Consider the following 13,984-nt stretch of genomic DNA (forward strand, 5'->3'; position numbering starts at 1 on the left):
AAGAATTCATTTAATTCGTTAGCTGACACATGAAAAGTAGTTTCTGATTTTGCCTTTGCGACCCCCAAGCTACGGAGATTCTTCCATAGAGTCGTGGGCGTCAGATCACTGCATACAAGGGAGGAGCGTGCCTGATTTTAGCATTGCGAATGCATTGTTTCACTCTGTTCCGTAGCTTTCTATATTCTTCGAAACGCTCGGGTTTCGGATCTGCCTTGAAACGCCTGTGGGCAGCATCCCTATTAGTCATCATTTGACGTAATTCAGCCGTCAGCCATGGAGCAGGAGATTTTCTTACACGGATTGTGCGCACAGGTGCATGTTTGTCATAGAGGGCAGTGAGTTCATCACCAAGTTTATTAATTTTGCCGTCGATTGTAGGTTCTCTGATTATTTGATGCCATGAGATTTCTGAGCAATCGGCTGTTAGAGCGTCAAGGTCAATACATTTCATGTTCCTACAAGTTATGTAACGCGATTTTATCCTTGGGGGCTGCACAGAGTAGGCCAGGAATATTGCATCATGTGCTGAGAGGCCAGGGGCCGATGTTTGACCAACATCTCTTACTTTGTCAGTCTGTTTTGTTGGAATTACGTCTATAAGAGTATGACTGTACGCCCTATGGTGTGTAGGTTGTAATGGAAGAATGTTCATGCTATTGCAACTAAACAGTCTTCTTAGGTTTATTGCGGAGGGAGTGTCTCTTAGCAGGTCTATGTTCAAGTCACCCATTACGATGACATGTTCGTATTGACACTGAAGTGAATGTAATTCCGACTGGAAGGAACTCATTGAGCTTATTTTTGGCGGCTTGTACACAACACCAGTCAAGAATTTCCTACTTTGTATATTTATTTCAATGAACATGAATTCAGCCACTTTTTCTTCAGCAGGATTTGACGTACATAAGACTTTCGCTTTGAGATCTGTTCGTATATACGCGCCGACTCCGCCACCTCGCTTTTTTGATCTGTCTGCCCTAAGAAATGTGTACCCTGGGAGATGAATAGATGCTGAGGATATGTGTGGTTTCAACCACGTTTCGGATAAGAGGATTACGTGGTAGTTTAGTTGGTTGAAGAGGAGGCTAAGTTCTTCGTAATGTGCAGGTAAAGACTGGATGTTGCAGTGAGCTGCTAAAAGCTCTGACGCGTTCTCAGTCTGGAGTAGGGTGGCAGACTGGTTTGTCCCTTTGTTAGGCACTACCTGCCACGAGGGGCACTGGCCGCTACTTCGGCCAAGTGACATAACACACCCTGTTTGTGACTCCGCGAGTGCCGAAAGAAAGGCGACTGCAAGAGGTTTCCTGAGGTTGCGGGAGTATAGAAAATGGATTAGTGGTATTCGGTGCAAGGAGAATATGACCAAAATAGTGACGGCTGTGTGTCACTGTGTATCCTATGTCGTAAGAGGAGAAATGTAATTAGCGTATTTGAAACAGCTTAGGGTGGAAATAAGGGAAAGGGGAGTGATTTAAGAGGCCGATGCTGCCAGCAGAGAGAAGTAAGCTTAGTAATTAATAGATTATCGTAGGAAGCTAGAATTAAATTGAAATTTACTAAAGTGATACTATTAAGTGTGTCTGTTGTGTTTATTAAACTTATTAAAACCGCTACGAACATATGAACCATCCTAATATATTCAGGACGGGAAGGTCTATAACACTTCCTTGGAGCACTCCAAATATCACTTCTGCTTTTCTCGATGTCTGTCCGTCAGTTACTGCGGACTACGATCTTTCTAGCAGGAAATTCCGAATCAAAATGGTTCAAATGGCTCTGAGCACTATGGGACTTAACTTCTGAGGTCATCAGTCCCCTACAACTTAGAACTACTTAAACCTAACTAACCTAAGGACATCACATACATCCACACCCGAGGCAGGATTCGAACCTGCGACCGTACCGGTCGCGCGGTTCCAGACTGTAGCGCCTAGAACCGCTCGGCCATTTCGGCCGGCAAATTCCGAATCCAGTCACACAACTGACAAGGGAACATTTCAAGATATGAATAAACGATCTTGTTGAAACTTGTCGGTTGTTTAGAGGGGGCAAAATAATGCTACACGTATTTTTTTGTTTGTACCCAGTTTCACTTTTAAGGGGTAAAACACACCCCGAAAGGTAATTTGACATATCAGTTTAGGACGAGATATCTTCGGAATGGTGATACATAAAAAATGTTTCTCATATAAAAGTTGATACGAAATTAATGTTATTAAAAACATAATAAATTGAAATTCATCAAAATACCCTACCACCATTAATTAATTTTGAAAGGTGGAAACTTTTGTTACAAAGTAAATTAAAGAAGCTTTCAGGTAACTTACATCATTGTGTAACAAAGCTGATTTCCGAAATACCATTTTTGGAAAATGAGCTGTACATGATGTGCTTTCAGAGTATTTTCAACATACCAAATTAAAATATCCAAGCATTCATTATTTGTCTAGTTCTTTATTTTGATTATATTACTTTATGTTTTAAATAGTTGTTTTACGTTTTACAGTCTTTCATTTTGTTTTTTCGTTTGCCGTTCACGTACATATATTTTGTTAAATGAAAACAAGAAGTAACTCATTATTGTGATACATAATAATCACAATAAGGATACTCTGTAAATAATGCTGATAACGTAACGTTTTCTTGCACCGTGCCCATAAAATAAATAAAATTTCATCTTATAATATAAACGACAGAGAAAACAATATAAAACAAAATTCAGCAGGCTTGAAAATAGTCGCATGTGATCCTTTAATTATCCTGATTTGTATGAGACATATTTCAGTACGTTGGTAAGCCTTGGCGAAAAGATCTGATAATGTACTAGTGTCTGCAGCTTTTAATTATATTGTCTCTCAAGTGGAGACTGGCATCAAAATCTTCTCATAAGGTTCCTCGAACATTGAAAGCCTTATACGTTCCACATCTGTACCTGTACCGTCGAGTCCCTTGGGATCACCAGATGAACAAGTTTGTCCTCGGGTATATTGCTCAAACCGGATTTGTCCTCGCGTATATTGCTCAAACCGGATTTTTCTCTCTGACCACTCGCCTTTTCGTCATTTTAAAAGAAACTGAAGGTGAGTTTGGAACAGAATTCGCGAATCTCTCTTTGAATCCCCAAATGACCTTCTGTCAGCATCGAAATCCGGTAAAAATACGTCTGACCAGGTAAAAAAATGTTTTGAAGATATTTTATTTCCCAGCGATGGAGGAAAATCTATGTTATTGTTAGATTCTTGGGGCTGTCGCTGTGAGGGGACTGTATAGAGCATTGCACCTGATGACAAGGAACATGTACAAAGGATGTTCAAAAAGTTTTGCACAGTCGTCTCTAATTTTTTTTATTTTTTGCAGGAGGAGAATGAAATTTGTTGTGAACATACTTGGAACAATTAGCTGTAAGTTGGTATATAAAAGTATTTTCTTTTATTTGCAGGTGAGCCATAATGTACCGTAAAGTAGAATTCAGGTTGCGACAATAGTCGATGATGGAGTTTCTCTTCAAGACCGGCGATGACTCGCCACATCGATTCACAGGAAGTTGCTCCCTGTTTTTGGAGAGGACACGTGGATCGCAGGAGTATCCAGCGGTGGTTGCAGAGGTATAAAGAAGGTGATTTCTAATCATAGCGTGTAGGCTTTCACGGCCGGCGTCTTCAGTAATTAAAACTTCCGGGCTAAGAGGCCGTGGTGCAATAGTAGAAATACTTCTCCCTGACGTTTCGTTGCCAGCTGCGGGCAACATCATCTGAGGTGAGTCTCAGATGATGTTGCCCGCAGCTGGCAACGAAACGTCAGGGAGAAGTATTTCTACTATTGGACCACGGCCTCTTAGCCCGGATTTTTTAATTACTGAAGGTGATTTCTCTCTACTGGAAAATCCACGATGCGGTAGACCATCGACGACAGTGAGTGATGTGAATAAGGATACCATTGATCAAATCATCCAAAATGACAGATGTGTGACGACACAACAGCTTGCTGAAAAAATCGTCGGACGATTACTTGATAGAGAGATACCAAGAAAATTTTAATTTGTTTCAACCGAACAATGTCCTGTGCGCTATACGAACACAATTATTGTTGAAATCTCAGAAAAAAGCACTGGAAATTTCGGAATGAGAAAATTTTGCAGGTTAAATTTCATCATTTAAGTTTATTCTTTTAAACATAGCTCAGTACTTCCAATAAGATGAAGCGACACACATTCGGTTCGGAAATCATCGTTTTGTCTTTTGGAGCAATTAGTTCGGTACTAGATACGAATACTTGGCTGATCGTACGAAGTAATTAGAATAAAGTTTTAGTCCTGAAATAATTAGGTCAAAGCTAAAATGTTAGCAGATTTTCGAACTATGTTCAGTAATCAGTTCTATTACCATTACGTATAGATGCTGTAACCGAATAAACGTGTTTAGCCACAATGAATCCCGATACTTTGAACTTTTCAGTACAAAGAAAACCTCAGCAGAAAACAGAATGTTCATCTGCGCTGACAGAAACGAAGCGAGCGCACACTGCCATCTTTCTCCAACGACTATACGGAAACTATTCAATAAAAATATTTCATTTTTACCTTGCTTTTAGCCTTATATGTCAGCTTTGTAGCGAAGTGCCCATCATCTCGCTAATCGTCATACTTATTGTGGCATACACATTTTAGCAAGACGCTACGCAAATTCGAAAAGTCTGCAATGAAAAATAGGGGTCGCTATGATTTTGCGTTTGGTGCTTATTACACAATATGTTAGTGCGTATGAAATTTAGCTAACATGTTGAATTTTCCTTTAGACTTGGGAGGAGATCTATATCTGCCTCCGATCTAGATAGATTCTATGCAGCGCATTCACTCCCGATCTCACGTCCGCGAGAATGAAATATTCACGACATCCCTCATATATCCTAAACCGCTCGAGACATCGAAAAGACATTTTGGCAAATGACAGCACACAAGGAGGAGAGTATTTTGCCGATTCGTACACACACGGAACTTTCTTATGTATGGCGATATATCGGTAGTTATACTTCCTTCTTTATTTTTTTCATTCCAGTGACTGTAATTTTATAAGAGTTACCGACAGCTAGTGAAACAAGAGTTCGCTATTATAAAAATAAACATAAAATTTCTTCTCTTGTGTTACCCCACACCGACACTATGAGATTTTTCGTAAGCTATTGAGCTCTGTGATTGCCAAGTACTTGCTTAATGGGGACCCGTGTTTCAGAATTCTGTCGCAATAACTGTTGTGAGATGAGTTTTTGCAAAATATAATGTATTTTGGCAAAGAATGTGCAATTAAACATGTCAACAAGAGAAATGTGGCCTTTACTCATTAATGGAGACGCTTCTTCGAATGACAAAGGGTTAACAATTCACACAAAATAAATTGCCAATTCTGCTGGAATTTTGGTTGAGTACCCGTAACTCAACGTATTTTTAACACTGAGTGACTGGAATGGAAATTTACCAGAGGATTTTCTCCCTTGCTTCATCTGAGCGGTATTAAAATAATGATAAGCCTTTTCTTGAGGCAGAATGATAGGCACATACCAGATGCTGGTTATTCACCTACGGCTTGCCAAGTTCACAATGTGTGATTCGCGAGTAGTTGTTATTGAGAAAAATCAACGCCGGCTGCGGTAGCCGAGCGGTTCTAGGCGTTTCAGTTCGGAACCGCGCGACTGCTACGGTTGTAGGTTCGAATCCTGCCGCGGGCATGGATGTGTGTGATGTCCTTAAGTTAGTTAAGTTTAAGTAGTTGGACTGATGACCTCAGATGTTAAGTCCCATAGTGCTCAGAACCATTTGAAGCATTTGAATTTTGAGAAAAATAAACTACTGATCTGTCGCACAACAATACATTTCAACAAATTAAATACCTATATGTATTCATCACACTCCTTGGTTTTTAATGCTGATAATATGTATGCAGCCATTGAAATGTTTTTTCTCGTCACGGCGAGCCAATTAAAACATTGTTATTTGTGAGGGCTTTTCGACATTTCTACCATGCAGTGGGAAAGCCTAGCCTTAAGTGCGTCCACGCTACTCGTTTGGCTCGTAATGTGGACGGAGACAGGCTCTGAGGGACCGCAGTAAAACAGGCTTGCGATGCGCCCGAGCATATGGCTTGTCTGGTTCCGGCTATTGTCGGTACATCAAAGGGATGCGCGGCGAGCTGCGCGAGTGTTGTTGACGGCAACAAGCATTGACCAGTTGGCTCGCTGCACTCTTACAGTTTTGTCTTGGTATTATTCTTTTTCTGTGTTGTGGACACCGGTTGTTCTTTTAAAATGAAATGTCCCGACGATTTTGCCATTATATTTATAAATACTTATGAACAATATCCTGTGCTGTGGGATGCAACAAACTCCCAGTGTAAAATAAAATTTAAAAAAGTGAAGCGTGAGATTCCATCGCAACAGTACTCTGTGTGGATGTGGCCGAATTAAAAAAAAAAAAAAAAATACCAATTTATTAGCCGTTTACAGGAAAGTCCACCAGAAGAAAAATGAGCCTGGGAAGACTGGTGCTGGGGTTGAGGAAGTTAACGCTCCAAATTGGTTCGCTTTCAAAGCGTTTGACATTCTGCACTGCAAATATCAGCCACGGCAGACAATCAACACAGATATAAGTAAAAAAAAAATACTTTTGAAAATGTATAAAAACGTATTAACAAATATATGGGGTCAGTCCCGTTTGGGTGCTGTGTCCACGGCTACTTAACTTTTAGTTTTTCTCAGCTTACATTTCGGTCCCTGCTCATTTGTTATTTTTAAATTTTTTTGTGTTATTTCCTTATATACTATTAATCGTGTCATATCTTAGGATATTTTTCATATTTATTTTAGCTTACTATCATTTGTGTTAGGAATATACCTAGTAATTGCTTATATTTTTCAAATTTAAAAATAAAATAGGTTCTAATTGTGATAAAATTATAGGGTTTATGGCAAAATGAGCTCTGAACGTCACACAGGGTAAAGGAGGAAATGGTCTAACAGAACTGAAATACATACCAGGGCAACGCTGGGTGCTCAGCTATTAATAACTAAATAATAATAAACAACATTTATTTTTCTAACACAATATATTTCAGCACATGTACATGTATATGTATTTTCTTTGTATATTATATTATTTGAGGAAATAAAAATAATAAAATAGGAATTAATGAAGGTATAACTTCACATATATAGGTAGTTGAAATGTGTGCAGTCAGGTAGTCACTAGTATGTATGTAGCTAGTAGCTGAAACAAATTCTTTAATAAGTTATTGGTAATCATCTTTCCATGGCAATCGTTCCTCTTCGGAAAGGAAATAAACAGCGAATTCATCTCTAATGTCTGGGGCAGTCTGCGATGAACGCCGTGGAATGGTCGCTAATCGTGTAAACATTGTAGCAGGAGTGAGCTAATTTCTCCAAGTTACTGGCGTTTAATGCCTATTCTCCTCATGATCCACTGCTCCTAAAGGGGTATAAATTTGTCTAGAAACAGAAATTATGGAGGTATTCACAAGTCATAACAGCACTTTGGGCTTTCTCAGTTGTGGTAATATAGGCTTTCTCAGTATCCGGAATACGGAATTTCTTCCTAATGCATTTTCCACAATCCGCCGTGCTCTTGAACGTCTTTAGTTAAAAATTCTGCTGCGGGTGATTAGCTGAGCGGTCTAAATGCGCTGCAGTCATGGACTGTACGGCTGGTCCCGAGTTAAGTCCCATAAGATTTCACACACATTTGAACATTAAAAAAAAAAAAAATTCTCTTCATTGACCTCCGAGGTTGTTGTCCACTACACGGCTTAATGATATGATTGTTGATGGGGAAACGCTTTGTCTGCGACAGTAACATAGGGTACTTTTTTCTGTCTACCTGGGAGGGTACGGTCGTCCGGAAAAACGATGGTACCATTACTCATATTCTTAAAAAAAGATGTATTTCGAAAAACACCACCGTCTGAAATTCGACCTTGGCAGCCGACATTAGCAAACAAAAAACAATAGTCAGCATCCACTAAACCAAAATGAAAAATACTGAAAAGCGTCTTATAATTGAAAAAGTAGCTTCCAGAATTAACTGGTCTTTGGACTGCGCAATGTAATTGGTACAGCTTTCCGAAATTTGCTGTCAGCCTTTGATATTTTCGGCCCCAACAAATTTATCAGATATTCAAGATATGATGTGGACATACGGCAAAAGTCTTGAATTGTATGTTTTCAACATCCAAGTCATCCATCAAATCACTCCCACTATATCTTTTTCTGCTTCTGAAAACTGTGGTCATCCACCACCTGCGTTTTCTTGGGTTTTTGTAGCGTGTTGTTCTATCTTCTTCCTCAGCTAAAAGGCGCGTCATAAGGAAGCTGGCACTTGCTACGACCACTTCGTCCATTTTTAAATTAGGAAAGTGGCACTGGCCACGACTGCGAGTACGGTGCGGATCCTTACGAGCCAAAGCCTGGCAAGCAACTGGATTAGTGTGGACGAAGAGAGAAGCGGCACGAGAGCAAGCCAGAAAAGTTTTACAAGTCTCCTGACAGACGAACGAGTATGACTATCACAAGTGTGGCGAGCACGTGTAGTGTGGACGCACCTTAACACACACCACTCAACGAAGCGTTGCACCGTAGCTACGACACGAGAGGGCTACCAGCGAAGAAAAGATATGCAGTTGATACTTATATAATGGTAAGACAGAGATTTAGGAACCAGGTTTTAAATTGTAAGACATTTCCAGGGGTAGATGTGGACTCTAACCACAATCTATTGGTTATGAACTGTAGATTAAAACTGAAGAAACTGCAAAAAGGTGGGAATTTAAGGAGATGGGACCTGTATAAACTGACGGAACCAGAGGTTGTACAGAGTTTCAGTGAGAGCATAAGGGAACAGTTGACAGGAATTGTGGAAAGAAATACAGCAGGAGAAGAATGGGTAGCTCTGAGGGATGAAGTAGTGAGGCAGCAGAGGATAAAGTAGGTAAAAAGACGAGGGGTAGTAGAAATCCTTGGGTAACGGAAGAAATATTGAATTTAATTCATGAAAGGAGAAAGTATAAAAATGCAGTAAATGAAGCAGGCAAAAAGAAATACAAACGTCTCAAAAATGATATCGACAGGAAGTGCAAATCGGCTAAGTAGGGACGGCTACAGGACAAATTTAAGGATGTAGAGGCTTATCTCACTAGGGGTAAGATCGATACTGCCTACAGGAAAAATAAAGAGACCTTTGGATAAAAGAGAACCAATTGTATGAATATCAAGAGCTCAAATGGAAACCCAGTTCTAAGCAAAGAAGGGAAAGCAGAAAGGTGGATGGAGTATATAGAGGGTCTATACAAGGGCAATGTACTTGAGGACAATATTATGGAAATGGAAGAGAATGTAGATGAAGATGAAATAGGAGATACGATACTGTGTGAAGAGTTTGACAGTGCACTGAAAGACCTGTGTCGAAACAAGGCCCCGGGAGTAGACAACATTCCATTAGAACTACTGACGGCCTAGGAAGAGCCAATCCTGACAAAACTCTACCATCTGGTGAGCAAGATGTATGAGACAGGCGAAATACCCTCAGACTTCAAGAAGAATACAATAATTCCAATCCCAAAGAAAGCAGGTGTTGACAGATATGAAAATTACCGAACTATCAGTTTAATAAGTCACAGCTGCAAAATACTAAAGCTAATTCCTTATAGACGAATGGAAAAACAGGTAGAAGTCGACCTCGGGGAAGATGAGTTTGGACTCCGTAGAAATACTGGAACACGTGAGGCAATACTGACCTTACGACTTACCTTAGAAGAAAGATTAAGGAAAGGCAAACCTACGTTTATAGCATTTGTAGACTTATAGAAAGCTTTTGATAATGTTGACTGGAATACTCTCTTTCAATTCTGTAGGTGGCAGAGCTAAAATACAGGGAGCGAAAGACTATTTACAATTTGCACAGAAACCCGATGGCTGTTATAAGAGTCGAGGGGCATGCAGAGGTTGGGAAGGGCGTGAAACAGGGTTGTAGCCTCTCCCCGATGTTATTCGATCTGTATATTGAGCATGCAGTAAAGGAAACAAAAGAAAAATTCGGAGTAGGTATTAAAATTCATGAGAAGAAATAAAAATTTTGAGGTTCGCCGATGACATTGTAATTCTGCCAGAGACAGCAAAGGACTTGGAAGAGCAGTTGAACGGAATGGACAGTGTCTTGAAAGGAGGGTATAAGATGAACATCAACAAAAGCAAATCGAGGATAATGGAATGTAGTCGAATTAAGTCGGGTGATGCTGAGGGAATTAGATTAGGAAATGAGACACTTAAAGTAGTAAAGGAGTTTTGCTATTTGGGGAGCAAAATAACTGATGGTGGACGAAGTAGAGAGGCTATAAAATGTAGACTGGCAAGGGCAAGGAAAGCGTTTCTGAAGAAGAGAAATTTGTTAACATCGAGTATAGATTTAAATGTCAGGAAGCCGTTTCTGAAAGTATTTGTATGGAGTGTAGCCATGTATGGAAGTGAAACGTGGACGATAAATAGTTTAGACAAGAAGAGAATAGAAGCTTTCGAAATGTGGCGCTACAGAAGAATGCTGAAGATTAGATGGGTAAATCACATAACTAATGAGGAGGTATTGAATAGAATTTGGGGAGAAGAGAAATTTGTGGCACAACTTGACTAGAAGAAGGGATCGGTTGGTAGGACATGTTCTGAGACATCGAGGGATCACCAATTTAGTATTGGAGGGCAGCGTGGAGGGTAAAAATCGTTGAGGGAGACCAAGAGATGAATACACTAAGCAGATTCAGAAGGATGTAGGTTGCAGTAAGTACAGGGATATGAAGAAGCTTGCACAGAATAGAGTAGCATGGAGAGCTGTATCAAACCAGTCTCAGGACTGAAGACCGCAACAAAAACACTTAAGGGCCCTGCACACGCTCCGATTTATCGGCCGATTGACAAACGATTCGTACGTGTGTGGCTCCGCTGGGCGGCCGACTGAGCGAATTTACTTCTCGGGCGGTCGGCAGGATCTTTTCACCCAAAAGCCGAACCGTCGATCACGCCAACGAACAAATTTTGCCGTGTGTAGCGCCGTCGTACCAACCACCCAACAGAATTTACTGTGCTGTCTGTGCGTGTGGGTGGACTACCAGTTTCTAGGAACGTTCAAGGCTAAAAATGTTTATGGAAAATGTAGAGCGAGGCGTATAGCCATACAGATGTACGTTTCAAAAACCATTTTGCATAGTAGCTGTCGAGAAACGAAAACACTGAATTTGAGGACTTCGTAAGTTCTGTCAATAGCTAAGAATGAGTCTTCGCAGCTCACAGCTCCTCTCATCAATATGTTCCTTGTTGTCAGGTGTGGCTTTACCAGGTTCAGCAGCTCAGAACACTGTTTCTCATACGTTACTAAATAATTTCGGCTCTTTCAGTAACAAAGTGTCGGTAAATTTCTTCCTCTGAAAAAGAATTTCTTTGCCGACAGCTTTCCTTCATCTTTTGTGGGTCTTGTATGTTCTAAACTAACAAAAATCAATTTTTGTGTCTTTGTAATACTACACAGGCTTAGTGAACGTAACATGAACTGCAGGGTGTCAGCAACAGTCCGGTGTTGTGATTGCTGCTTGCCACTGGTCTCGCTGTGTGTAACGTGGAGGCAGCCACCCCGACTTGGTCGTAAGGTTGGTCGACCAATATGTGTATGTGTGTGTGTGTGTGTGTGTGTGTGTGTGTGTGTAAGCGTGATCATACAGGGGCACACATAGAACTCCTCCTCATACAATGACGAAAATAATTATTAATGCGCAGTAATTTCGGGAATACATTTGTGTGGGTAACACATTTAAGTGATTAACATTGCAAGCTCACAGGTTAATGTAATCACGAGATAAATGATTACAAATATGAAATGCTGGTGTACTAATAACCGGTGTAACAGCAACAATGTTGAATGCAGGCATGCAAACGTGCATGCATTATTTTGTGCAGGTGCTGGATGTCGGTTTGTGGGATGGAGTTCCATGTCTGTGCCACTTCGTCTGTCAGTACGGGGGCGGTTAATGATGTTTTTGGATGATCTGGAGTTGTCGTCGATGATGTCCCATTCGTGCTCGACTGGAGACGGATCTGGTGACCGCGCAGGCCAAGGCGACATGTTGGCTTACAACAGCGGTATGTGGGCGAGCATTATTCTCTTAGAAAACACGCCGTGGGATGCTCTTCATGAATGGCAGACAGACATACAAATTTGCAATGACGGTGCGTGGGATAACCAGTGGACTACTCCTGTTGCTCCTTTCGTCATACAAAATCTCACCAAATGGTTCAAATGGCTCTGAGCACTATGGGACTTAACATCTATGGTCATCAGTCCCCTAGAACTTAGAACTACTTAAACCTAACTAACCTAAGGACATCACACAACAGCCAGCCATCACGAGGCAGAGAAAATCCCTGACCCCGCCGGGAATCGAACCCGGGAATCCGGGCGTGGGAAGCGAGAACGCAACCGCACGACCACGAGATCCGGGCACAAAATCTCACCCCAGACCATAACACACATACAGATTGATTATAGGCCCTCAACTGGCCTAACCAACACGTGGCCGCCACTGGCACCAAGGCAGAGCCATCTTTCATCAAAAAACGTCCCCACTCTACCCTCCAATGAGCTCTCACGTGACACCACTGAAGTCGGAAACGGTGTGTGGTCAGTGGAACGCTCGGAGCTGTTCTTGAAATAACCGATTTGAACTGTGGTGCCAACTGCAGCTCAAATTGCTGCTGCAAATGCAATACGATGGGCCAGAGCCATATTCCGAACATGAAAGTCTTCCCTCTTGGTAGTGACGCGTGGCCGCCCGGAGCGATAGTACATTCTCATAACTACCGCTGCCAGCAATCATGTACAGTGGTTGCATTCCTACCAAGACTCTCTGCAATGTCGCAGAAGGAACATCCAGCTTCTCACAGGTCTATTACACGATTACACGTCCTCGTCCAAATTCAGTGAGGTGTTGATAATTTCATCTTTGTCGCCTCAAAGGTATTCTCGACTATCACCAGCTCACCACGTCCAGTCTCAATGAACAGGAAGGCTCACGACCATTCGTACGCGACTTCTGTGAAATTTGAATAGACGTCATCGTGAAGAAGTAGAAACGCGTCTGTCCACTTTCTTTTATGTCGCATGACTTCTTCTTGGTGTGACATATTTTTTCCAGGCAGTGTTTACTGAGTAAATGTCCGATGGTGATTAACCGTCCAGAACAAAGAGTTATGTAATGACACAATATAAGCTACCTCACCCAGCTGTTTTCCACAGCTCTTGCAAATCCAAGCGGTGAAAATCGAAGCAGCTTGTCCCAATCTACAAATGCGGCAAATATTAACAAGCCACCGGGATTTTAATAGACTGCCTAGCCAATGTTCGACAGTTGTCAGCGCCATCAACGTTCTTACGCTACACTAATAAAAATACAAAAAGAGAAGTAAAAATAAACATATTCTGAAAGTAGATTGTGCAAACACAATATTTAGCTGAGGGTAGTTTTCAGTGATGTTACACAATTACAAACGACAAAAATAGAAATCATATAGAGGTACGCCCAAATGTAATCAAGTCGGAGTGTTGAACCATGAGAAGCAGATCAGTGTTACAAAGGAGAGACTTCGGTGATTCCCACCATATGGCTGGCGCCGTTGGTTTGCATTCAGTGTGTGAGATACTCGACCTCTGTGAGTGATGAAAACGGCGTACATACGTTAGCGAAATCTCTGTGTTTCGTTTAACTGCATGCAGCAAGATGCAGCTGCGTTGGTGGCGATGACTGGAGCTGCCGATCCGTCTCGAAGCTCAAACTGAATGGAGAAGGTAATTTCGCAACTTCATAAACTAGAGCCACTGCCAACTACAGTGGAGGCAAGAGACGAGAGCCTTGTTGCTGAGACACAATATGTGAACGAGTCCTTC

Source organism: Schistocerca serialis, chromosome 1 (genome assembly GCF_023864345.2).
Source record: "Schistocerca serialis cubense isolate TAMUIC-IGC-003099 chromosome 1, iqSchSeri2.2, whole genome shotgun sequence".
NCBI lineage: Eukaryota > Metazoa > Arthropoda > Insecta > Orthoptera > Acrididae > Schistocerca > Schistocerca serialis.